The sequence below is a fragment of the Taudactylus pleione genome, unplaced genomic scaffold, assembly GCF_031769625.1.
Source record: "Taudactylus pleione unplaced genomic scaffold, aTauple2 ptg000199l, whole genome shotgun sequence".
NCBI lineage: Eukaryota > Metazoa > Chordata > Amphibia > Anura > Myobatrachidae > Taudactylus > Taudactylus pleione.
The window spans coordinates 11,204,518-11,231,958 of NW_028284601.1; the positions used below are offsets into that span (position 1 = coordinate 11,204,518).

Consider the following 27,441-nt stretch of genomic DNA (forward strand, 5'->3'; position numbering starts at 1 on the left):
ATGGCACTAAATATAGCAGGGACCCTTCTCCTGGTCACCGGTGTCACTCTTCTTATTTACCTTCTTAAATGGTGGAATAAGATTATGCAGAAGAACCTGCCCCCGGGGCCCACACCTCTGCCCCTGCTGGGGAATATCATGCAGATCAGCACCACAGAATTTCCACAATCTTTGTTTAAGGTAAGTTGGGTCATTTACACCTTCATTATTATAATACAACAGATAACTGGAATGGTGTAATTTGTTATCTCTCTCAATTATCTAATACTATCCAGTTGGCCATAGGACATTCCACACAGCTAATTGTTTGTACTGCTCGGAAAAAAGATATTCATGGAAAAGCATTTTCCCGCATGGTAAACCAGGGTTTAATGGTTTTAATATGCACTATTCCACTTAAAGTGCGGAATCAATGGTTACTCCCAACATATTAAACCTGGTGCCTTTTCTTGCTGACTTTTCCTCGCACCTCCTGAACTTGCAAGGAAAAGTCCACCGCTGTGGTTTAACGTGCGGGGTAAACTCTGCTCATTGAATTGGCTAATTGGATTCCCCTTTGTATGTTCTATAAGTATGTGCAATGGGATTTAAGGACATCGATAGACAGAGAGAAATGGTTGATGCTTAAGCACATAACTACCAAAGACAAGTGCTGGAGTGTGATATTTATTCCAAATGTTTAGCTATAAAATTGTATCTTATACCCCTTTTACTCGGGAATATCCCGAGTCGGCGTAGGCAAAATTCCGGGTTAGATCCGGATAGGAACTTTGTTCCAACTCCGGTGCAGACCCGGAATTTAGGTGGAAAAGGGGTATAAGCAACATACAGTACAACCGCTGTAATGTAATGTATATGTCTCTCTAAAGCTGAGTGAGAAGTATGGACCTGTGTACACCATCTTCATCGCTAATAAACCTGCAGTCATGCTAATTGGCTATGATGCTGTGAAGGAGGTGCTTGTTGACCGCAGTGATGTGTTTAGTGCCAGAGCGGAATTGGAATTCGCAGACCTGTTCTGTAAGGATTATGGTATGATAGTTAAACAGATAATAATAGTACTTAAAGCTCAGCTACCACCTAAGTAGCTAAACATTAATTAAAAAGATTTAAATGCTACAGAGAGTTGTGTGAATGGTTGGACCACTGAGAAGCTGCAATATATGCAATTGAGGCTCTGATTGTATGATGCACAGAGCTGCCACCAGAGCCCTTGCAAAGGTAAAAACCAAGTCATTCAAAATGAGTAATACAGTTTTAAGGTTATTTTTTTTCACATGAAAATATAATTTAATGAAGTTTCATGAATTGTGTTGTTTCAAGTCAACACTGTATATCGAAATAATTTAAATATAATAATACAGTACACTGAAGTGCCACAAGTCATGGGATAGATGCCTAGTATCATATAGGACCACCTCTAGCCTGGCAAAGTGCAGCAACTTGACATGGCATGAATGTCACAACTGGATGGAAGACCTCTGGAAGATGTTGACCCATGCCATTAGGATAGCTTCCCACAGCTCACTGATATTTGTACATGTAGGATCTTGGGTACAAATGGAGCTCTCCACCAATTAATGCTTGATTGGACTCTGTTGGGTGAACATGAATGCTCCTCAAACCAATTCTGGACAACTTGGCATTATCCTGCTAGAATATTTCATCATTGTGGGGGTACATAGAGTACATGATGAGTTGAAAATGGTCATCAAGCAATGCAAAGTAGCAGTTGCAAGCCAATGATGTGTTCAGGTGGACTAGCGGACCCAACCCATGCCACGTGAACACTTTCCACACCATTATGAAACAACTACTGGCATGCATGGCGCCTTGTTGACAACTGGGGTCCATGGCCTTGTGGGGTCTGTGCCACACCCAAAACCTACCATAAGCTCAAAACATCTAGACCTGTGACTCATCAGACCATGCCACATGATGCCAGTCATTCAGGGTCCAAGTAGCGATGTCATGAGCTCAGGTGAGGCACTGTGTCTGGTGTAGTAGTGTTAACAGAGACACTCTAGTGTATCTTCTTCACCATATCCAATAGAAGCAAAAGAACCAGTGATGCTTGCCTGTTACCAAGGACAATTCTGGCCAGATGCTGCTGGTTACTATCATTAAGCACCCATGGTCAGCCACTGCACTGTCCAAGGTGGGTGGTAATGCATTCCATGTGGTATTCTCAGTATACACGTGGCACTGTACATCAAGGAATGTTGAATGTCCTCTCAACTTTGGAAATTGAATGTCCCATCCATTGGGCATCTAGTATCATGCCCCGTTCGAACTCTGATAATTCATGTCACCTTGCCTTGAGCAGCCTAGCCGGCATTTAAACTGATTCATGAGATGTCATATTAGAATTTATGCAGGTCTGGGCTTTTCCAAGACTTCAGAGTACAGTGATGCCACCTACCATTACCTTTACATACAGCTACCCCATGACTTTTGGGAACTATTCCCCAAAATACAAGGGTCTCCTGGGTATCTGGAAGTTTAACGAAAGTATGATTTTTTCTGCATTAGAAGAAAGTTGAAATCCAGCCTTTATGTAGAAATGTTAGTGGATGTTGTTTTCATGTTTAGCTCATCATAATAACTTTGTTTTCATATCTGACTGTTTCTGTGAGCTTCAAAGTACTGTTAACCACTTGCCTGGCATGGTCGCAAATTTCCGACCACACCGGGCAGTTCTTTATCTACTCTGGTCACAAAATTTCAACCAGTCTGATAAATTTGAGGGTGGCTTCAGGAAGAGAATCACTGCTGATCGGTTAGCAAACCAGGACCCCCCACCCAGTGGCTGCAAAGATTAGCAGCTGCTTGGAAAAAGTAAATTAATCTCCCCCCTCACCACCTTAGTGTACCTCGTGCCTGAAACCGGTGTCATATTTAATGATGGTTCTGATGTTTGAAAAAATTATTTTCTTTTACAAATCTTAGAAAAAAAAAATATATATATATATATATATATATATATATATATATACATATATATATATTTTAATGAAATCATTTTGGATAAGTTGAACTTGATGTTTCTAACCTTATTCACTCATAAATAAATGACAATTTCCAAGCAGTTTTTAGAAAAAAAAAATCTTCAGTTAAGTGGTTAGTCTCAATGTGTATATGTTTTCTGGACTTAAAGGTCCACTTATTGTAGATTACTTGTGAAATAAATCATGTTTCACAGTTTTCATAAGGGCAATATGAAAAGAGATTAAACAACACAAAATGCAAATAACTAAGAAAAACCTAAGGAACTAGTGAGCACTCTTTGAATATGGCAAGTTGAGTAGTGTACCAAATTATTCAGCAAACCTTTATAGAACAAAAAGAGCTGTATGCAGTATGTAAGCACTCTGCAGCTGCTAAGGGTGCTGTCAGTCAAACAAAAAAAAACAATAAAGTACCAAAGAGGTGTATAAAATCAGCACTGGTTGCTTGTATGTCTTTAAATATACAAATATCTATTTTAAGATTAAAAAAGGTACCATGTGAACACAATAGCTTTATAGTATACAGTGTTCGCAAATACGCGCTATAGCGCGTATTTTACCCAGTTTCTAGGACTGGGGACTAACTTTTGTAAAAGAGCCAGGTCCCCGGGGACGCACTGTGCCACTGTCAATCTCTGTCAGGCTGTCAGGAATGGCCACGGTACAGCGCTTCTCCGGGTACACGACCCAGTCACCCTGCACACATACTGTAGCTAAAAGCGCCAATGTCAAATAGGTGCTGGTCGAGAGCCAATTGGAGCTCACAGACCAGCAGCCAATCAGCAGCGGTTGCCGGTCAGCCCCCCCAAAAAAAACAAACAATAAAGTACCAAATGTGTATATAAAATCAGCACTGGTTGCTTGTATGTCTTTAAATATACTAATATCTGTTTTAAGATTAAAAAAAGGTACCATGTGAACACAATAGCTTTATAGTATATTATAACGCTTAAAAACACATTTAAAATTATACTCCAGCAGACAGTAACAAATGGCTCTAACGGGATCTCAGGGCATTAGTTCAGGCTGATTAGGCTCCAATTACCAGATATAGCACCCATTTTTCATATTTAGTGGGAACATATGTTCAAACAGGTGAACACACTGGATTAGCGTAGCCAAAGTCTAGAATTTCAAGTATATCCACTACTTAATTGGAGTTTAGCTAAACAATATAAGCTGACTTGAGTATAGTTACCACTTCATGTATATTAAAAAGTCATTGATTAAGCAGGGTTCCTGCATGATGATCATAGCTCCCAGATGGTGTGCTGGTCAGCATAAATGTGTTATTTGTCATGGTATAAATTTTTCACTATTAGCCATGATTGTAAAACCCTGGCAGTGGATGGTAGTCCCCTAATTTGTTTCATCATTGGGACATGACAGTATAAAAAGCATTTTTATCTTAAAATAGATATAAGTATACATAAAGACGCACAGACACCCACCACTGCTTTTCATGCACATCTAAAGGAGTGACTTGAAAGTTTTTTTTATTATCTTATGATATACAATTAATCTTGGCAAATACTATCATTGGAAGTAACAGAACACAATTTTTAGGGGTCATCATGAGCAATGGGGAAAGGTGGAAGACAATGCGTCGCTTCTCTCTCATGACTATGAAGAATTTCGGAATGGGAAAGAGAAGCATTGAGGAGAGGATCCAGGAGGAGGCTCGATGTCTTCAGGAGACATTTATGAAGAACAAAGGTGGGTAGATACTTAATGATGACACAAATGTATTCAACCCTTCGATCTTACATAAGTTCTCATACCTCCCCCAAACCACGTTCGATTGGCTTGTTCTTTGACAGTGGATATAATAAATCTCCTAAGGGCATGATTTAATATATTATTTTTACTCTAGTTTAAAAAAAAAATTCCAAAAGACTATGGCCCTCATTCAGAGCCGTACGCTCTGAGCAGAGCGCACGCTCTGAATGAGGGCCGGGCTCCATTTTCATGGAGCGTCCTCCTGGACGCTCATATAGCTGTGGGTCACCACCCACAGGCTATACGAGCGTGCATTTTGATGGCTGCGATGGTCGTGACCATCGCGACCATCGAAATTGCGAGCCGGAGCCTGTGGTTGAGGTTTTCAACCGCAAGCTCCGGAGTGATTTTGGCTCTATCAGAGCCAAAATCACTCCCACTGACATCACTAGTGATGTCAGTGGGCCGGCTTCTGACGGGAGGCGTTCCCGTGGGAACGCCCCCGTCAGGGAGGCACGCCCCCGGCACGCCCACCAAAGGGGACGTGCTGTCAATCAACATTGACAGCACGCCCTCTTTGATCGGACACAACGAGCGAAGGAAAGTCCTTCGCTCGTCGTGTCTGGCGCATGCGCACAACGGAGCTCCCTCCGTCGTGCGCATGCTCAGTGCAGACCATCGACCCACTTGCGAGCGGACAGCCGCTCGCGAGTGGGTCTGAATCAGGCCCTATGTTGTCTATGGATATGTCATAACTCATTTTACCCCACTGACTACAAGGTGAATAAAACTGCTAGACCATATATCAGACATTTACATTTATATATTTTGAGAAATGGGTTTGTATAGGAACAATCACAGTATATGCTACTTTTTGCTGTGTAACCCAGGTTAAGAGTTAATGGAAATACTGAATTATTAAGATTATATATGAGGTGAGATTTAAATACATATATTTAAAAAGCCATAAACAATGTATGTATAATTCATAGATGTATATTTCACTAAGGTGGAATATGTTTGGTTCTATATTGGCAGAGTGTATTGAAGTGTTTTATGTATACAGATACATGAATGTACAATTTATGAGGTAAAAATATATGTATGAACCTGTGAACAAAACTCATGTGGTAAATGTTGTTAAAAGTGTGTATTGTAACTCATTATATATGACAAAGTATGCCGGCACTCCACATTCAAACTGCAAATATTCACCCTGGTGCCTTCCTAGGTGCTCACAAAGAAACAGCCAATTGCACAATATAGATAAATGGCGGCACTCACGGGTCTTGTGGAGAAAGAATCAATTTAATTATTTATCTACAAGACCCGTGAGTGCCACTGTTTATCTATATTGTGTACATATATATATATATATATATACCATATATATACAGTATATATATATATATATATACATTTCATGTATTTGTCTTATGTATGTGGTACAGTAATATATGTGTGTATGCTTGTATATTTCGTTTAATTGCATATAGATATGTGTGGTACTTTTGCTATATGGTGAGGATGTGCCCTAGTGTATGGGATACACACACACTATAGAAGAAGGGGCAGAGTGATATAGCTGAGAGTGATTGGGTTCCTGTCAGCGAAAGAAGGGCAGGAGCAAAGAGAGGTATAAAATGAGCTACCAGCAGTCTGATATTTACTCTGGAGAAGGTGCTCACCCCTCTGTGTCTCGAGTGGCAGAGAGTGATACCGGGCGTAGGGGGTGGAGCTGTAGAGGGAGCCTATCACAGTGGGAACTTTGAGAGCAGCTGTGGCTGTCAGCTGTACTTGTTTCCCAGTATGGTGGGTATCAGCTGCAGTGGTTTTGGAGTCCCAGACACTCGGCGGTAAACTGACTGGAGGCGGCTCTGTGTATCTAGGTCATCTGGCATTAGAGTGCAGGTGGCTGAATGTGTCCTCTACAGTTGCAACAGCAGTATAGGAAATGGCTCAGAGCAGTGTACTGATAAATGGCTTTGGCAGGCTGGCAGGGGAGCAGCCATCTGATCAGCTGTCATATGGAGAGTAGTTACAGGAAGTTGTCAGCTGGAATATCCTTTGAGTGTGTCACGTACATGGAGGAGCAGTAGAGACACCTGAACCCTTCGGACGGCTGCAGATTGGGATGGAAAACCAGCCCAGATAATATCTCAAAGCAGCCCTAATGGGAGTGGGTCTGTTGAGGGGGTGGGGTCTGTTGAAGGGGCCTAATTCAGAGTTTGAGGCAGTCGCTGCCTTCCTTGTGTCTTTTGCTGCAGTTGCATTGTGAGTCAAACAAACCTGTTAATAAAATGCGCAACATGGAATCAGCTTCCGATATCCTCTGGACTTGCTTTCTACTATCAGACTTTTTTTCCCTGATATGCCAGTTTTTAACTTTTCTGATATTCATGCAATTTATCCTAATTGAAAGTCTTCCTTACCTGTACGGTGATTTCTCTGCAATGGGGAACCACTGAATAAAGTGATCCTCTCTAGGCAGATGGTGACTTTAGTCTGTATTCACTATTCATGTAGGAGATTACATGGTCCGACAGATATCTGTTTGTGGAAGCAATGTCATAATCATATAACGGAGGTTCAGTCAGATAATAAATAGCAACAGAAGGTTGTTGCATGGCAAAATGTGAACTTACCTGATCATATAATTTGATATGATTAAACAGTATATGCTGATTTGGTAGCATTTGTATCAGTAATATTTTTTTTGAATAGGTGCCTAAATTAAGTTTACTGTTCCAGATCCTTTTCCTTCTAATCCTGCAAATTGTTGATAATCCCCAGCATTTCCACCCCAGTTTTCTTCAGCCTCATTCTCCCTTGTCTATCCAGCCCCTTATGTCTCTTCAGCGTTATTCCCCATATCTCTGTTGCTCCATACCCCTTGTGTCTCTACAGTGTCACCTCCCTGTGTCTCTCCAGCCTTATCCTATCCCTAGGTATCTCCAGCTCCAGCCTCCTTGTGGCTCTCCAACACCCCAGTGTCTCCCCAGCTCCAGCCTCATTGTGTGTCTTCAGCCCCTGTGTCCCCCCAGCTCCAGCCTCCTTTTGTCTATTTTTCTCACTTGTGTCTCCTCAGCTCCTCAGTGTCTCCCCAGCACTAGCCTCCTTATGTCTCTCCAACATCCTGTTGTATCCCCGGCTCCAGCCTCATTGTGTCTCCCCAGCTTTAGCCATTGTGTCTCTCTCCTTCTCACTTGTGTCTCTTAAGCCACTCAGTGTTTGCCCAGCTCCAGCCTTCTTGTGTCTCCTCAGATCCCTTCTAAATATGTGAACTAAGAATGTTTTCACACTTGCTTTGCACAAAGGGCACTGATCAGGATAATATAATTTGTGAGTAAGTAAACCAGCATAACCCCTTAAGTTACCATGTGCAGAATACCAGTCCCCTGACAGCTGCATTAGAGCAGTGACATGTGAGAGCCAGTGGGTACGAAGGAAGTGATGTGACATCCGCCAGCTTCTGGGAGGGAGAGCTCACAACCCTTCTATATTAAAATTGTACTTGAATATAGATGATCTATAATAAATAGACTCCTCTCTATTTTTCAACTTCACCTTTCAATTCTGCAGCTGCTACTGCTAAATTATGCAAATACAGCAGGAGGCGTCTTGTGTTAACAGATGCATGCTTCTGTGATCTACTGTATCATTTGAGAATGCAGCATAAGATCACTTGCATGAACATCAGCAATATGAGTAACTCTATGGTTAATCAGCATGGCCTGGATGTTCCAGCTGCCAGCGGGACATGCCCCTGTTTTGTAGAAAGCTCTCTAGATACCTCCTAACTTTCCAACCTACAGTACAGAGGTGACAGGGATGAAGAGTGGGGACAGGGACAGCACAGAGATGAAAGGGACAGGATAGTGGGAAAAAGGACATGACAGTAAGGACAGGACAGAGGTGATATGATCGGGACAGAGGTGACAGGGACAGAACAGTAGGGACAGGACAGAGGTGTCAGGATCAGGAGAGAGGTGACAGGGACATGACAGTGGTGTCATAACAGAGGTGACTGTCCAAGGACAGCATTGACAGTGCAGTAAAGAGGTGACAGGACTGGATAGAGGTGACAGAACCAGAGCCAAGACAGAAGTGACAGGACCAGGATAGAGGGGATGTGTGGTGGGGGCAGGACTGGGGTGCAGGACAAAGGAGATAGGTCCAGGACAGCATTGACAGGGCCAGGACAGAGATGACAGGGACAGAATAGAGGTGACAGGACCAGATCAGAGGGGACAGGAAAAGGACCGGACCAATACAGAACATAGGGGACAGGAGAGAGGGTTGACAGGGACAAGACAGAGGTAACAGGGCCAGGACAGAGGTGACAGGGGCAGAAATGAGATGACAAGGTCTAGTTATAGTTCTGAATTCAGCACTGGTGGAAGGAGGAAGTTGGCAGCCAAACTAACTAGATATACTGTATCTGATCCTGTAACCCCTCCCCCCAGCTCCACTCACAACTTGTTCCTGTTTCAGGGTCTTGTTTGTGCCAACCCAGCACTTCAGTAGCCTCTGAAGCCTTGCTTACGGTACTCAGCATATTTCTGATGCTCTACTTTTGGTTGTGGCTCATCTCCGTCAGTCTCCGTTTCTCAGTAGTGCAGCACAAATGATGTCATGACTGATAGAGGTGAGCCTCCACCTCTTAGGCAATGAGCAGTTCCACCCATTGACTAACAATGGTAAGAATGAACTTTAGTAACCTCATGATTCTCACCATTGAAGATAAAGATAATCTACCGTATAAAGACATGTTGAAAGGCTCCTAGTTTTATAACCTGTAGTAAGAGTATTCAATCCATATATGAGCACCTGTTTCTTTATACTGTAACTCTACATAAAAAAAAGTCTTCACAATTTTTCCTCTCTTTTTGTTTTACACAATGGTGTTTCTCAATATGGGGTGTATTTGTTTTTTAAGTTAACTATTTTTATTGAATAGGAGATGCAATACATGAATTAGAAAAAAAACATACATCATCAACAGCTCATGAGAACATCAAAGTTAATGGAACAAGACCAATTAACTGAAGGACAAATAAATATCCAACAAACGTATTGCAAAATAAAGTTTTAAACATTGGGGAACAAAGAAACCAGGTAAATGACAGATAGGGGGTAGGGAAGGAAAGGACAGGGAGTGGAATACATGACAGGGTATGAGAGGGATCTAAAATAGTCATATAATTGAATGATGAGGAAGAAACTCTAGGCTCATACAAAGAAATACCATCAATTAAGAACAATCATCATGTGGAGAAGAGTGTATAACATACTTTTTTGTAGCAATCTGAATCCTTAAACTCTAACCATCCCAACCAGGTTGCACAATATTCTATGAATTTGTCTGCACTTAAAATAATAAGATCTTATATAGTCATAAAATAATCAATCTGGGAGTACCATTAATTAGGAGTGGGAGGGATGAGGATTTCCAATGTATAGGATTCACCATCCAAGCTACATTACTAAAGTGACATTTTAGGGATTTTTATCGGCACTGGTGGGATCTTGGATTACCCTCAGACCCTGTCCTGTGGTCTGCAGGATTTCTAGAAGTGCTTGCAGCTTTTGCTACCTGCGCAGCTGGAAAGCCATACCCATGCAGAAGTTGCAAGGGGGTCCTTAGTTAGAAGTAAAGTGATCAAGAACATTATCATTTTACTTCTTTCTAATTTCTGGGACTGGCTCTTATTGGAACCCTTGTCTATTAGCTATTACAATGAATACATTCAAGCGGAACAAGATTCTTAATTTTGGGGGACACACGGCATATTTTAATAAATATGCCCCTATATGTTTAAAGGTAATAAACTATTGTATGTATTCTTTTTAGTTTTATGGATTTGTTGTCTGAAAAGACATAAAAGAAGAATTACACACAGTGCTGGAGGAGTAAATATTTATAATCTATACTAAGTAATTAAAATGAAGACATTGGGCATAGCTAATAAGTGGTGGTTGTCTGAAAAAAACACTATGTGGAAGATGTTTTGTATGTACATGTATCTCTTTATGTTATTTCTATTTTGCTATTAATTTGTATAGTGAATTTAAAGACTGGTCTTTTTTACAAAATAACAGGCACTCCATTTGACCCATCATATCTACTGAGATTGGCTGTTTCCAATGTCATTTGCTCCATTGTATTTGGCGAGAGATTTGACTATGAGGACAAGAAATTCCTGACCCTCTTGTCATACGTTACAGATGTTGTCCAGCTAATAAACTCTGCCTCGGGTCAGGTAAATATTAAGAAACAATTGAGAACCTAATGGAAGCATATTGGTCCTGATTTCGATGTGGACGGTATTACAGAGCCGCAAGGAAGTGACACTACAATACAGTCCAATTTAAATACAAATGCATCAGGAGGTGTCTGTGGGAAATAAGACGCCTTCTGCATGCATTTGCAATCCAAGTACAACATCTGTAGATGCTGCTTCGGCTCACTATCGTGACCATCGGTCGGCAAGGCTGCGTAAGCCAAAGAGGTAATCTCAAAAAGCTTATAGACATAAATATATGCTATTTTTACATTTGTTTTTTATTTTTTTAATGCAGCATCAGGCCCTAAATTTATTAAAATTATCCCTATAAAAAACATAACTAATATAGTCACAAAATAATCTCAATATATCAAATTGTGCCATATAAAGCTAGTACACTATGATGTTGAGTTAAAAATCATTCATGACTACAGTAATTAGATAACCAATGAGCTTTTGGGAACGTTTAGTAAGGGACTTTATAAAGTTAGGTCCTTAGAAAAATATACATTTTTGACTTTATTTTCTCAATGTTACTTTTTTTAGCTTCTTAATATCTTCCCAACCTTGATGAGCTATGTCCCTGGCCCTCACCAGAAAATTTTCCCAACTGTTCAAAAACTGAAGGACTTTGTGATGGATATGGTGAGGTCTCACCGAAACACTCTGGATAAGAACTACCCACGAGACTATATAGACTGCTTCCTCATGAGGATGGAAGAGGTGAATTGGGGAAACATTTTGGGAATATAACTAGATAAAGGGCCAAATATAACAGGGTGAGAGTTTATGAGAGTTTATCAGTAAACTCTAAAAACATGTAAGTTTGCCTGTTCTCGGACTCCATTACATTGTTAAAAAGTGTGAGAGCTTACTGTTAAACTCTCACGCTTTCTAAACTCTCACCCTAAAACATTTGGCCCAAAGTATAATAACACACTGCTTCTTCAAAGAGCGGAAAGATGTCATGTTTTTATTTAACTGCTAATAAAATAATGAATATATCTTATAGGAAAAAAATACCCCAAACACAGAATTTCATGATAAGAACTTGAAGACGGCAGTAAATGACCTTTTTTTGCTGGGACAGAAACTACAAGTTTGACATTGAGATATGGCTTCCTGATTCTGCTCAAATACCCTGACATACAAGGTAACAATGTAACATTGCTTCTTGTTTCCAGAAACAGTGAGATATTCTCTAGACATGTTGACTGGTTATGGGCAAAAAAAAGGAAACACAACTAATTAAATTAGCCAATGTGGGTAATACTCTACTATAAATGTTCTTGCTACTGTATAAAAAATATCTGTACTGGTCCTTATTCTTGAAGGTCTCCTAATCCTAGTCTTTGTCATTCTATTGGGTTGGAGCAGAGAAACAGAGCCTGAAAACATTTAACTGATATATATTTATGTGTTTATTTATTTAGGTTTATTGCTGTAGTGTATTATGTATTACTGTATGTAGAGTATTATGTATTGTGTAGTCAGCATCCCCATAATTACTATATGTAAAATATAAGACTTGAACAAAATACAAATAGAACAATAACTGATCAAACAAAATTGTTCTTTTGCAAAAGGTGATAAGTCAAAAAAGCACAAAATGACAACTGTGAAAGAGATTTTATGTAAGCAAATAACTTTGTACAGCATTGTAGAAAATCATAAGAAGTTAGATAAGCTCTAAATACATCCTACGCTGAGTGACCAATTTATTATTAGACATATGCGCAAAACAATGTGTTTTGGTTTCTGTAAAACCACCCTCAAGTGTTTTGTTCTTTTCTGTTTTGGTTTTGGATTACTTTAAAATGAATAAAAACAGCCTTAACCATGTAATTTGGACCTATTTACATGCAATCCAAAACCGAGATTCAGTTTTTAAATCCGAGTTACGAATTTACAGCAGACCCGAGCTGTGACTCGGTTCTACTTGGGACCCCAAAAAGGATCCGAGCCGGAGACTTGATTTGACTTGGAAGCCCAAAGTTCAGGTATATTTTGGTTTTGAGGAAAACTGAACTGCACTTCTCTATTTATTACGACCACAAGGTTAGAAATTTGTTGGGCCAACTTTTACCCTTAATTCAGCTTGAATTCTTATGGACATGAATTCTACAAATGATCACTATATTTTGTGGAGAATACTACTCGAAATAAGATGAACTGCATCTCCACAACTTTGCCTCTGCCAGCCTGAAGAATCATGATGATGCAAGAAAGATCCATAATTTAATTCCGCTTTCTCCATTTCCTCACCCTACCATATCCATGGTGTAATTGATAAGGTGATTTTCCAGACCACATTTCTCTTTTCAAATCATTTACTATCCAATTCCTGTGTAATGAGTCCTCATACGCCTAGCCTCAATACACCATGCAGAACGAGTGAGCCACGTGAATTGGTGTAGCATATTTTTCACAACTTTTTTGCCCATAAATGCATCTTTGTCAGAATGCAATACAACAAAACTCAGTCGTACAGAGACATACAAGTGTCACATATGAAATTAATCTGTACAGTGTCATGAAGAGGTTTTGTTGCATTACATTAGCGATTAAAAATTATTTTTCGGTGCAAAGACTCAAAAAATATGCTCAGCGCCAGCCCAAAGTCACATGGGGCCTGGTGTACTGACAAGGGCTGTTTGGCATGACTGCAGCAATAGTGGTCCACAGACCTAATCACTAATGATTGCTTGGTTATTGATTAAGATACTGGGGTTCAAGGAAGAATAAACAAGCTGATGGGTTGGTTTTCCTTGATGAACAGTAGCAGGGGCCAAAAGGATATGGCAGTTTAAAGAGCCTATCAAGGTTAATAGTTGTCAGGTCAAACACAGGGATTCAGAAGACAATTAATGGACTAACATATGAATCCATATTAGGAGAGACGCAAATGCAGTAGAACAGAATAATATATAGTATGTGACATATGACATATGCTGTGCAGTTTTAATGCAGGATATATGTATATTTCATCATATCTCAAAGAAGTGTAAACAAATTTGATTGGATCTAATACATATCTATTGGAACATATTGTTGTAATAATAATGTATAGTTGCGTAACTATAAAAAGTGCAAAGGGGATGAGTTCATGGTATAGTTAGTAGCATTTATAATGTGATACAGTATGTAGAGTTTATGACATATGAGAATATATATATGGAGTGTAGTGTTGGATACACCCATATGTGTCTATCATACTTAGTCCAATATAAATGTCACAATTTCTCTAATAAATAGATAATATAATATCAGATTATCCATGTGAAAGGATAAACTAAACATGACACATAAATTAGCGAAGTTGTGACAAGCACAGGGATCTGTGCTATAAAATTGTAATTGCAATGAAATATGAGAAATGATAATACTTTTTATTACAAATGGAAATATTGTGTATGATGTGTGTCTCACAGCATGGATGTCTTGAAGGTATACGTTCGGGAACCCGGCGGACGCAATGCCGGTTTACCGACTGCTTAATCCCGGTGAGGGTTAAATGACAGGTATCTAAATCTAGACTATTTACAGTCAAAGCTGCAAATACCCCGGCGCTCAATACAAAAATTGTTTGGTTGTAATCAGTGCCAGCTGCAAGTAATACAGGTTTGGTCAAAAACCTGGAGACAGAAGTCTCCACAAAATCAGAAAAGAGTATAGAATTGTTTTACTGCGCTAGGCACTGTTGGATATACAAATTTTGAAAACTCTATATAAGGTTTGCTGTCTGTTTAATTAAACAGGAGGCTTGAATAAAATTAAATAAATCTACTTTAATACAATGGTCCACAGATAGACACTAATAATCAAATGTACATATATAAAAGCAAACAGAATGAATCAATCATATAGTAGCAAGGATCAAATGGCTCTCTAGATTAAGTGCATTGCTAGGAGAAAGTAACTGTATCACTGAGATTCTACAGCATAACGTTCTAATGTTCAGCTCCTACACCAATGGCTACAAATGTAGCAATTAGTTTCCAATGGTGAGGCAGCTCACTTGCACTGCTTAGATTGCAATCACTACTGGCGTCCCAGTGTGAAATGCAGTCATGCTGGAGGATAAACGGGTAAGTAATGACAGTTGGAGTATCTCACCCTTGGAAATCCGTGATCACAATAATATCCGTCCCAGCTCAGCCCGTCTGGACGTTGTAATTCCGCGGCTGGATGAAGCCGGATGCCGTACAGCCAGGGACAGATGCTGCTAATAAAGCGGTGGCTGTGTGTCAGCTGGCGGTGAGCCCGGCTGGAGACAGGAGCTGCTGGTGAAGCCGTGGCTGTGTGTCAGCTGGCGGTGAGCTCAGCCGAAGACAGGTGCTGCTGGTGGAGCGGTAGCTGTGTGTCAGCTGGCGGTATGCTCAAAAAAAACCTCCAAATAGGCGTGCGGCAAGTAGTTGATATGCTGTGGAAAAATCTCAGATGCCTGGGTGATGACGTCAACGCGTTTCGTCCCGTGGAAACCGGGATTTCTCAAGACTGTGTGCCCTATCCATTGGCACTTCCTTATATCCCTCCAGGCATTAGCCATAATTGTTTAATTGCTTATACACACCAGATAATCATATATCCTTTGATCAGTATCTTGCTTCAGAGAAAAAACCTCATGGTAATATATGTATGAAAAGTCATGGTTAATACATGTATAAAGGGCCAGAGGTTTACATTTAATACTCAGCATCATATATAGATAAATAAATAAAAATAAATAATAATAATAATTATTACATATTTAAATAATAAAAATAAAAATATATTTAAAAATAACAATATTCTTTATTTAAAGTTTTTTTTTTTTTTTTTAAATTGATAAGCCTCCTGTTTACATTGATTTAAATCCCTTACTGGTCTTGATCACATGTGACCACATAGCCTGCATTTTAGTCTTGACGACCAATATTTTGAATCATAAAAATATTATTTATTAACAATAGTCTGAACCATCTATTATCTATATACTAACCCAATTTCTATATTATGATAGACCTCACAACTATATATACACAAACTCCCCCTCAGGGTGACATCTCAATAGATCACTCGTATATATCACACGGCTAATAGGGATGCAGATGCACCCTCTGCGCGTACATAAATAGAAATACAAATGTAAATGTATACATAAACATAAGAATACATATATACCTATGCACATGCATAAATACATGTTCCCAGTAGACAAAATAGCTGGATACTAATAAGAATAGAGATCTATACTACCCAGAGTGGAAATGGAAGGGAACCATAATTGTACCTGAACTGTATATAACCAGCATATACATATAATATATTGTACAAACTAATCGATGTTTATTTCTGAACTATAAAGTCCAGATGTCTCCTTCCTCAAAATAAATCACTCACTATATGGAAACAATAGATGATGATATGATATGATAACCCGAGAGATAGGTAAGATGCTGATGTCCTATTTCTAACTTACTAACTATAGGAGACGGAATCGATGGAGGCGGCGGCAGACGTCCCTCGCCACATCAATCCTACCCCTAACTGTACTGTGGTGGCTGTACATTCCTAATCTACCTCAATTTATTGGATAATTGTCCAAACCAGTCAAAAGAGACATGATCTAGTGCTTCATTTAATCCTGCAGGATAGAGAGTATCTAGTTTGAATATCCAAGCTGATTCTTTCATACATAATTGGTGGAATCTATTCCCCCCTCTTGTTGTAACTTTAATGTGTTCTACTCCTACAACTTTCAGGCTCGATGGATCACTTGAATGATGGTTTAAAAAATGACGTGATACACTGTGCGTAGATAATTTATTTATAATATTGCGTCTATGTTCTCTAAATCTACATTTAATTGACCTTGTAGTCCTACATACATATTGCAGGGAACATGAACACTGTAAAACATATACGCAGTATGTAGAATCACAATTGATGTATTGTTTAATCGGGAAAGTATCACCATTCACATGTGATGTGATACTCGTCGCACGATTAATTGTATGTTTACACGTCAAACATATTCTTTTATTACATCTATAATTGCCTGATGTTAACCATGTACTACTCCTCTGATTACCCTTAAATGATCTCAGTTCGCTTGGTGCCAACATATTCTTCAAATTAGAGTTCTTCTTAAAAATGACAGGGAATATCAAGAAAATTATCAATAGGAACCTGTCAATATTAAATGAAGACTATGTTCTGAGAACCTGCTTAATAAATAAACCTAGAGTCATTTTTAAGAAGAACTCTAATTTGAAGAATATGTTGGCACCAAGCGAACTGAGATCATTTAAGGGTAATCAGAGGAGTAGTACATGGTTAACATCAGGCAATTATAGATGTAATAAAAGAATATGTTTGACGTGTAAACATACAATTAATCGTGCGACGAGTATCACATCACATGTGAATGGTGATACTTTCCCGATTAAACAATACATCAATTGTGATTCTACATACTGCGTATATGTTTTACAGTGTTCATGTTCCCTGCAATATGTAGGTAGGACTACAAGGTCAATTAAATGTAGATTTAGAGAACATAGACGCAATATTATAAATAAATTATCTACGCACAGTGTATCACGTCATTTTTTAAACCATCATTCAAGTGATCCATCGAGCCTGACAGTTGTAGGAGTAGAACACATTAAAGTTACAACAAGAGGGGGGAATAGATTCCACCAATTATGTATGAAAGAATCAGCTTGGATCTTCAAACTAGATACTCTCTATCCTGCAGGATTAAATGAAGCACTAGATCATGTCTCTTTTGACTGATTTGGACAATTATCCAATAAATTGAGGTAGATTAGGAATGTACAGCCACCACACTACAGTTAGGGGTAGGATTGATGTGGCGAGGGACGTCTGTCGCCGCCTCCATCGATACCGTCTCCTATAGTTAGTAAGTTAGAAATAGGACATCAGCATCTTACCTATCTCTCGGGTTATCATATCATATCATCATCTATTGTTTCCATATAGTGAGTGATTTATTTTGAGGAAGGAGACATCTGGACTTTATAGTTCAGAAATAAACATCGATTAGTTTGTACAATATATTATATGTATATGCTGGTTATATACAGTTCAGGTACAATTATGGTTCCCTTCCATTTCCACTCTGGGTAGTATAGATCTCTATTCTTATTAGTATCCAGCTATTTTGTCTACTGGGAACATGTATTTATGCATGTGCATAGGTATATATGTATTCTTATGTTTATGTATACATTTACATTTGTATTTCTATTTATGTACGCGCAGAGGGTGCATCTGCATCCCTATTAGCCGTGTGATATATACGAGTGATCTATTGAGATGTCACCCTGAGGAGGAGTTTGTGTATATATATTTGTGAGGTCTATCATAATATAGAAATTGGGTTAGTATATAGATAATAGATGGTTCAGACTATTGTTAATAAATAATATTTTTATGATTCAAAATATTGGTCGTCAAGACTAAAATGCAGGCTATGTGGTCACATGTGATCAAGACCAGTAAGGGATTTAAATCAATGTAAACAGGAGGCTTATCAATTTAAAAAAAAAAAAAACTTTAAATAAAGAATATTGTTATTTTTAAATATATTTTTATTTTTATTATTTAAATATGTAATAATAATTATTATTATTTATTTTTATTTATTTATCTATATATGATGCTGAGTATTAAATGTAAACCTCTGGCCCTTTATACATGTATTAACCATGACTTTTCATACATATATTACCATGAGGTTTTTTCTCTGAAGCAAGATACTGATGAAAGGATATATGATTATCTGGTGTGTATAAGCAATTAAGCAATTATGGCTAATGCCTGGAGGGATATAAGGAAGTGCCAATGGATAGGGTACACAGTCTTGAGAAAGTCCCGGTTTCCACGGGATGAAACGCGTTGACGTCATCACCCAGGCATCTGAGATTTTTCCACAGCATATCAACTACTTGCCGCACGCCTATTTGGAGGTTTTTTTTGAGCATACCACCAGCTGACACACAGCTACCGCTCCACCAGCAGCACCTGTCTTCGGCTGAGCTCACCGCCAGCTCACACACAGCCACGGCTTCACCAGCAGCTCCTGTCTCCAGCCGGGCTCACCGCCAGCTGACACACAGCCACCGCTTTATTAGCAGCATCTGTCCCTGGCTGAACGGCATCCGGCTTCATCCAGCCACGGAATTATAACGTCCAGACGGGCTGAGCTGGGACGGATATTATTGTGATCACGGATTTCCAGGGGTGAGATACTCCAACTGTCATTACTTACCCGTTTATCCTCCAGCGTGACTGCATTTCACACTGGGACACCAGTAGTGATTGCAATCTAAGCAGTGCAAGTGAGCTGCCTCACCATTGGAAACTAATTGCTACATTTGTAGCCATTGGTGTAGGAGCTGAACATTAAAACGTTATGCTGTAGAATCTCAGTGATACAGTTACTTTCTCCTAGCAATGCACTTAAGCTAGAGAGCCATTTGATCCTTGCTACTATATGATTGATTCATTCTGTTTGATTTTATATATGTACATTTGATTATTAGTGTCTATCTGTGGACCATTGTATTAAAGTAGATTTATTTAATTTTATTCAAGCCTCCTGTTTAATTAAACAGACAGCAAACCTTATATAGAGTTTTCTAAATTTGTATATCCAACAGTGCATAGCGCAGTAAAACAATTCTATACTCTTATCTAAATCTAGACGCCTGTCATTTTACCAACGCCGGGAGACTGGCACCCGGCATCCCGATCGAAGGGATGCCGGGCGCCGGGCACGGACTGCCGTGGGGGGGAGGGTTAGGTTTAGGGCTCCTGGGGGGATTTAGGGTTAGGCACCCCCCGGGGAGATTAGGGACAGGCCAGGAGAAGGGGGTGTTAGGGTTTGGCACCCCTGGGGGTAGGTTAGGGCTAGGCACTCCCATGTGGGACTTAGATTTAGGCGGCGGGGAATGGGGGGTTAGGTTTATGCACTTAGAGGAGGGATTAGGGTTAGGCACAGGGAGGAGGTTAGGGTTAGGCACCGTAAAGGAGTGTTAGGGGGTAGAATTAGGTTAGTTTGTGCTTACCTTTAGGACGATCGTGATTTCCTTCTCTGTCGGGCGACGGCCAGCACTAAATCATACCGAATGCGTCTTGAATCCCACCATGGGGGGAGGAAGGGAGAGAGGGAGAGAGAGAGAGTGATGGAGATGTCAAGGCAATATGCAAATCAAAAATGCCTAAAACATGATGTTTAGCTAGCAGTGAGAGTGTGGGTAAGGGTTGTTAGCATGACCTGAGCACAAGATAGTTAATAGATTGCATTGCATGAATAATATTATGTAATATTTAAGGTTAAGAAAGGTGAATGAAAGTTCTGGTAATATATTAGCACCTAATGTGGGGAAGTGTGAGTGAAAGTTACAGTAGTGGCATTTACGTGATATGTAGAGCAAATCTGTAAGTATCCCAAAAAAAGGGATATAATATTATAAAAGAAGTTCGGTATCAAAGATATAGAGAAGGGGAAGTAAAGCCAACATATTAAGGGAAGTAGAGCTTGGATAAATAAATACACTGTAGCTGATTAAGCTATATGATCTCATGGCTCCTAGTTTGAAGGTCCATTCACTTTCACGCCACTGATGCCAAGTCTAACTATTCTAAAACAAACACCTTCATGTCATTGAAGATATTTAAATGACTATAATGAAATGGGGTGCCACTAATTTTTGAGTTTGGTTAAGCCAGATACTGCATTCCTTATTGTTCCGACTTTTCCAATAGTTGTGTTTAAAGATTCTTTATGTCACCCTGACATATTTCATGTTGCAAGTGCAGTTGATGGATTTTTTTAGTTTAATCTCCTGCCCAAATCTGTTTACAGTATTGGGCTTTTGTCATGAAGGAACAGGTGTCATATGTACAGAATGGGAAGGAGCTAGTGAGTTTATTTGTTCTATGTAGGTTCTTCATGGAGTGACTTCTGACTAAGTGGTCTCTTAGGTTTTTGTTCCTTCCCCAACTGATGGATACATTTTGATCCAGGTTCTTGAGGTGATCCTCATCTAGTAGGACAATTGTCCAACATTTTTTAGGTATTGTTGGAGTTCTCTTAATACTTTGTAGAAATTGCCTACAAATCTAATTTTATTCTGTTCATTTCTATTAGGTTTGATGGAAAAGATGAAGGGTTCCCCTTTTATCTGCAGTTTAGCTTGTTTGGCCCTTTTAATTGATATTTTACTATAACCTTGCTCTTCAAGTCTCAATGCCAGTTCATAGAATGCATCATCTGAGCAATTTCTCTTCAGGCTTAAAAATTCACCTTTGCGAATATTTCAATTGTTAGGGGGAAATATGACCTGTTTTGGTGTAATGGACTATTTGTGGCTGTCTACTTGCTATGTAATTCAGTGGTAACATACTATCAGTGGCTTTATAGATGTTAAAGTCCAGGAAAGGTATGAAATTGTTACTTATATTCTTAAGCTTTAGCTTAACTTCATTGATGTTCAGTTAAATAAATGTCAGAAGGAGATCCATATCTTCTTCCTAGATGTTTATTATATAATCTATACATTATAACCATGTTACAATATGTTTTGTGACTCTTTTACTCTTCCTACTGAAAACTCATCCCCATTCCCACCAGAGATTGGCATATGTGGGCACACAAGCTGATCCTCTTGTTTGCAGGTAGAAATGGTCACAGATGGTTGAATAGTTCTAACTGAGATCAAATTCTAGTAGACCAATTTGGAATTTGCGGAAGTCGCTGCTTCCTTCCATATCTAGAAAATATTTGGTTGCTTCAATGCCGATTCTATGATCAATGCTCATCTATAGTAAATCTACATTGAAGGAGATGGTTTGCCTGTAATTTATGTTATGAACTTTACATAGAATAAATGAGTTTTCTTTTAGGTAGGATGGTAGGCCTAGAATGTGATGACGTAGCTATAGGTCCAGGAAAGTGCTGCTTGTGCTAGTAATCCTATTCTTGAGATTATTGGTATTCTTGGGGGTTTTGTAGTAATCTTGTTCACCTTGAGTCATACTGTAGGTAGAATGTAGGTGCTTTGGCATTTTAAATCCTACGGTGTTCATGTTCCTGTTCCATGTGCCATCATAGAATGCTTTGTCTATTAGTCTGGAGAACCTGACGCTGTACTTGTCCATTGGATTGAAGAATATTTTTTATAGAATTTCCTATCTTCTAATTGTATAAAAGCCTAATACATCAAAAGGTGAGGCAGCTACTGTCCATAGCAGTAATTGTGCTAGACTTTGCTCTTATTGGTCTACATGAATGTTTAATACTTCACTATACTAGCTGTTTTCAGTTCTAAAATTATGTTACATTGCTACTGTTAACCTGTGGGTTTTAATGAGGTGTGACACTTAGAATTGAAGCATTTTTTTATGTGCTACTGTGCACTATTTGTGATATTTTTGTTATGTGCTTATGTTTATATGGATTAGTTTTGTTTAAAAAAAATTCTGAAATTTTGATTAATTGAAACAGTTTACCTGACTCTCATGTTTACAGTTACTAATTTTTTTTTTGTTTGATGTGGGACAAATTGGGATGCCTCTTTCCAATATTTTAGATTAAATAATTGAATTACTAGTGTCTGTACAATTTTTTTTATCTTTGAATAGATTGTATGTACACTCCCAGGATAACTTTATCTCTTTCTCTATATGTGCTGTACAATTATGTCTAAAGTCACATCCAACGTTCTATACCTTATTTTGAATTCCATATTTGTTCACTCTCCAAAGGATGACATTTCAGAAAATGTGTTTAATTTTGTCAATTTTACTAAAATACAAAAGTGTAAACATGGCCCTCTGTAATCTACTGACAGTATAAGTTTGTAATATTCGCACTTTATTAATGATTAAAGTATAAAAAAATCAAGAAGTAAATAGAAAAAAAAAGTCTTACTTCTCACTTTTCCATAAATGTGAATGTATGTTTCAGAGAAGATCCATGAGGAAATAGACAATGTAATAGGCAGAGATCGCTGCCCATCAGTTGAGGACAGGAGTAAGATGCCATATACCGACGCTGTTATACATGAGATACAGAGATTTTCTGATATTGTCCCTGCAGGAGTGGCTCATGCGGCCAGCAAAGACACAACCTTCAGGGGATATCATATTCCTAAGGTAATTATGCCAGAGACAATGTGAAGAAATGGTTGGATAATTAAATGACATTGCTTTTATTAATCCATTCTAACTTGTACTTCTATGTGCAGTATATTGACTGCTTTGCAGCATCATGTACTCCCTACTCTACCATCCCTCCACTGTCCCTCTTCTTCCCAATCCCATTTACCTAGTATCTCCACACACATCCACCTACTGTTATTTTTATTTTGTCTTTAATTTCCCACTGCATGTTCCATTTCTAAATATTGCTAATCCTGCCCAGTGTAACATATGTAGTGCACCATCTAGTAGTACTTTCAAGGGGAGGATGAACAATGGGTATGTTGATAGTTAGTATTAATTGTATCATTGTACAGTAGGTCTTATTTCCATGTATTGCTTATCACACATTGGAAGCAAGGTAGTGCGCTCAACATGGCTGCCTCACCTGGTACTCTATTGTGTAGATTAAACAATGCATGGGTCTGATGAATTTGTAAGGATCTTGCATAGAGTTTGTATCTCTCCTATTGTGTATCATGTATCCCAGACATTGTATATTCTGCCCAGTGTAATTTTATGCAATGCAGCTAAAATGGTTGCTTCACCTAGATCCTTCATGGGTAGGATGAAACCTCTTGCATCTAATGACCCAAAGTAGCAGCCATACTTCTGTATTATTTTTATAGTTTCTATAAGTCATGAAATATAAACCTTTGTATTTCACCTAAAAAATATTTCCAGGATTAGACCATTCCTCACCCAGGATGCCACTAAAATCCTCTTCTCCTAGCTCGCCTCCCAGTCTACCACCTGTCTCCACTACTGTTGGTCCTCAATGCTGCTGCTCAGCTCATCTTCCTCTCTAGCCGTTCTATATCTGCTTCCCCTCTCCTTCAAGCCCTACACTGGCTCCCCTTCCCGTTCAGATGCCAATTCAAGGTTCTCACACTCGCCTACAAAGCCCTCACAAAATCCTCCCCCACATACATTTCTGTCCTTCTCTCCCTTCAAACTCCCACCCATTCACCTCACTCAACAAATGCATGCTGCCTCTCTTGCCAAGTGATTACTTCCTCCCTCTACTGCCTCCAAGATTTTGCCTGTGCTGCTCCCTACCTTTGGAATGCTCTCCCTATCAGACTCTTCACCTCACTACAAATCTTCAAATGGACTCTCAAGACCCACTACTTCATCAAGGCCTTCCAGCTCTCATCCTAACCCACATAATGCTCTTTCCTCCTTATTTTCCCCTTATGTGTCACACCTGTCTTTCTGCCATTTCCCTTTAGAATTTAAGCTCTCACGAGCAGGGACCTCTTCCCTCATGTGCTTCTCCCTACACTTTCTTCTACTCCGTACTCCGTATAAGGGCACCTAACACGTGACTCCCAATTCCCTGCCGCTTACTGTGAGTGTTTTAATCGCTTTTGCAGCAATGTATATAAACCATATCCTTCACTGTAATGTACTGTATGTTACTTGTTTCTTTTTCACTTATTAGTTTTATGTACTTTGTAAGGTGCTGCAGAACCCTTGTATAAATAAAGGATAATAATAATAGTTTAAATCTAAACTTCCATAGTATGTTAATATTATCTGTTAAGTGTCTAGAGTCCTACTGGAAAAATGTGTTATAAAAAATATATTCAAATGAATAATAATTGTAGTTTTATGGCTTTATAATGAATTATTTTCCTCTCTCTATTTTCTTTGCACAAGTCTCACCTTTTCCATATTTTCCTTTGATTTTTGCTTTTGGTCACGACCAAATCTTGCACCCTCTAAGCCCTGACAAGTCCACATTTCTTAGATGCTTTGTTTATGATCATAGTGGAAAAACATAATAAATAAAAAATGATTTTCAGGGAACCATGGTTTTTCCAATCCTGACCTCTGTCCTGAAAGACCCCAAACAGTTCAAGACCCCAGACAAGTTTGTTCCTGGACACTTTCTTGATGAGAATGGTGGCTTTAAGAAGCCACCATTCATTCATTCATGCCATTTTCTGCAGGTACGAACATTATAATTTAAACTATTGAGTTATAAATAGCTATATAGTGAAAATGTGAGTGCATTATGGCAATACTGATTTTGATGTCTCCTGACAGTTCATATATATTATTTTACATTTTATACTATATCAAGCCAAAATTAAATATGGGAAAAAAAAGAAAAAAACAAAAAAACAAATTATTTGGCTTACCATGCATGAGATTTGTAAATAATTTAGAGGGACAGATGATGAAGGGGGTAATAGTCCAGATTGGGAAGGGAGCAAAGGTACAACTGACAAGGAGGCAAAGGTACAACTGAGTTGGGAATGACTGAAGCACAGCTGGGTTACTTCTGAGTGTCTCTATTACTATGTAAATATTACAGTCAAATGGAAGCAAAGGGAGAAGCAAAATAGAGTAGGAGATCTGGGGGTGGGAACAGATAGAGAAAAGAGGTAGTATTCAGTATGTGTGTTAGACTAAAGCCACCTGAGAGACGGAGGTTGCAGGTCATGCAAATCCCATGCTTCCATATCAATCTGGCTATGCTAGTAATGCTGATAATAATCTATCATGGAGCATCCTGCATCAATAACCCTGCCTGTGAACTGCTTCTTAATCAAATACACATGGCTTCCTGAGGATAACAAGCAGTTTGTGGCTTGGATCATCAGCAATGAAAGGTCCACATGTCAGTCTAATCCCAGTACTGACTGTAAGGGGTATATTTACTAAAGTGTGGGTTTTTAAAAATGCAGATGTTGCCCATAGTGACTAATCAGATAATAATTAACATTTAACTAGAACCTTCTAGAAGATAATAGCTAGAATCTGATTGTACTATGCTATGGGCAACATCTCCACCTCTAAAAACTCTCACATTAGTAAATATACCCCTAACCATCTGATGTCAGTCCTGGGTATGCATATGGAATGGAAGTATCAGGTGATAGATATGCATTTTAGAGCAATGCGGTGACACCCATACAAATGATAAGGTCAGGTTAGTATATTTTGATAGATATACACAGTAGTTTTACAAGTATTTATGATGCTATCTTTGTAAATGGCCTGAATAAAGTAAAATCATTCCTATATGTCATACAGACCCACCAATAGGAATTTCAGGTGTTGCCACTTATAGTGTGAGCCAAAGAATGAGGGGAAGTGGCCACATCCTTTTTTAAATAGAGGGGCCCATTTTGCACAAGTGCAAAGTGGTCCATACTATATAACTGAAGGTGGCTTAGTCACACCATCTTGTGGGTGTGGCTGACTATCCCTGGCAGGCTTGTGTATTCTGAACAACCCCTTACCCACTTGGGGCTCTTGGTATCGTAGATGCTTTTTCAAAGGTTTAACACTTAATTAAGTAAAATATAGAGTACACTTTATTTAATGTATAATTAGTGTTCCATAGGACATTATTTTATTTTTATACATTGTCTACTGTTTACCTTACCTTAGAAAAGTAACTGATATGCAAAAAATATAGACATTTGTACAGAACAGCCCATTTTTATTAAGTTTCATAGAAATAATACTAAAAGTCTACTTTTAAATTGTTACAGGTATGCACCATTTTCCTCATCTGAATCTGTACAACTTATATTTCATTCTGTCTCTCCAGGAAAATGCATGTGTATGGGGGAGGGTCTGGCTCGGATGGAGCTCTTCCTCTTCCTCACCACTATACTACAAAAGTTTACATTGAAGCCCACAGTGGATAAGAAAGACTTAAACATAACACCAGAACCAAAGACTAATGGTTCTCGACCAAGGCCCTATGAGATGTTTGTTGTCCCTCGCTGATCAAGTACTTATATTACATCCACTGACACAAAGGATACAAACATCACACCACAACAAAATATGAATGCTTAAAGACTTTGTACCACTCTGCCATCCCCTATGTTTTTAAGAATTTAAAGACAAAATAAATTTCCTGTTCCAAATTCAATGAACACAAATTACTTCTAAAGCAGAATAACTTGATAAAATAAAGATATACAACACAATTAGATTATTGTGGTGTTGTTTTGTTTTGCACTGAATACATTTTAGACAATTTGACCTATATACAGTCAGGTCCATAAATATTGGAACATTGACAGAATTTTCAGATTTTGGCCCCTATTCACCACCACAATGGCCTTGAAATGAAACAAACAAGATGTGCTTTAACTGCAGACTTTCAGATTTAATTTGAGGGTAATTACATCCAAATCTGGTGAACGGTGTAGGAATTACAACAGTTTCAATATGTGCCTCCCACT

General features: G+C 38.8%; 1 pseudogene; it reads left to right on the forward strand.

Annotated features, from left to right (window-relative positions):
* LOC148518790 (cytochrome P450 2C23-like) lies at positions 1–26,977 on the forward strand (annotated as a pseudogene).
* The last annotated feature ends 464 nt before the right edge of the window (positions 26,978–27,441 follow it).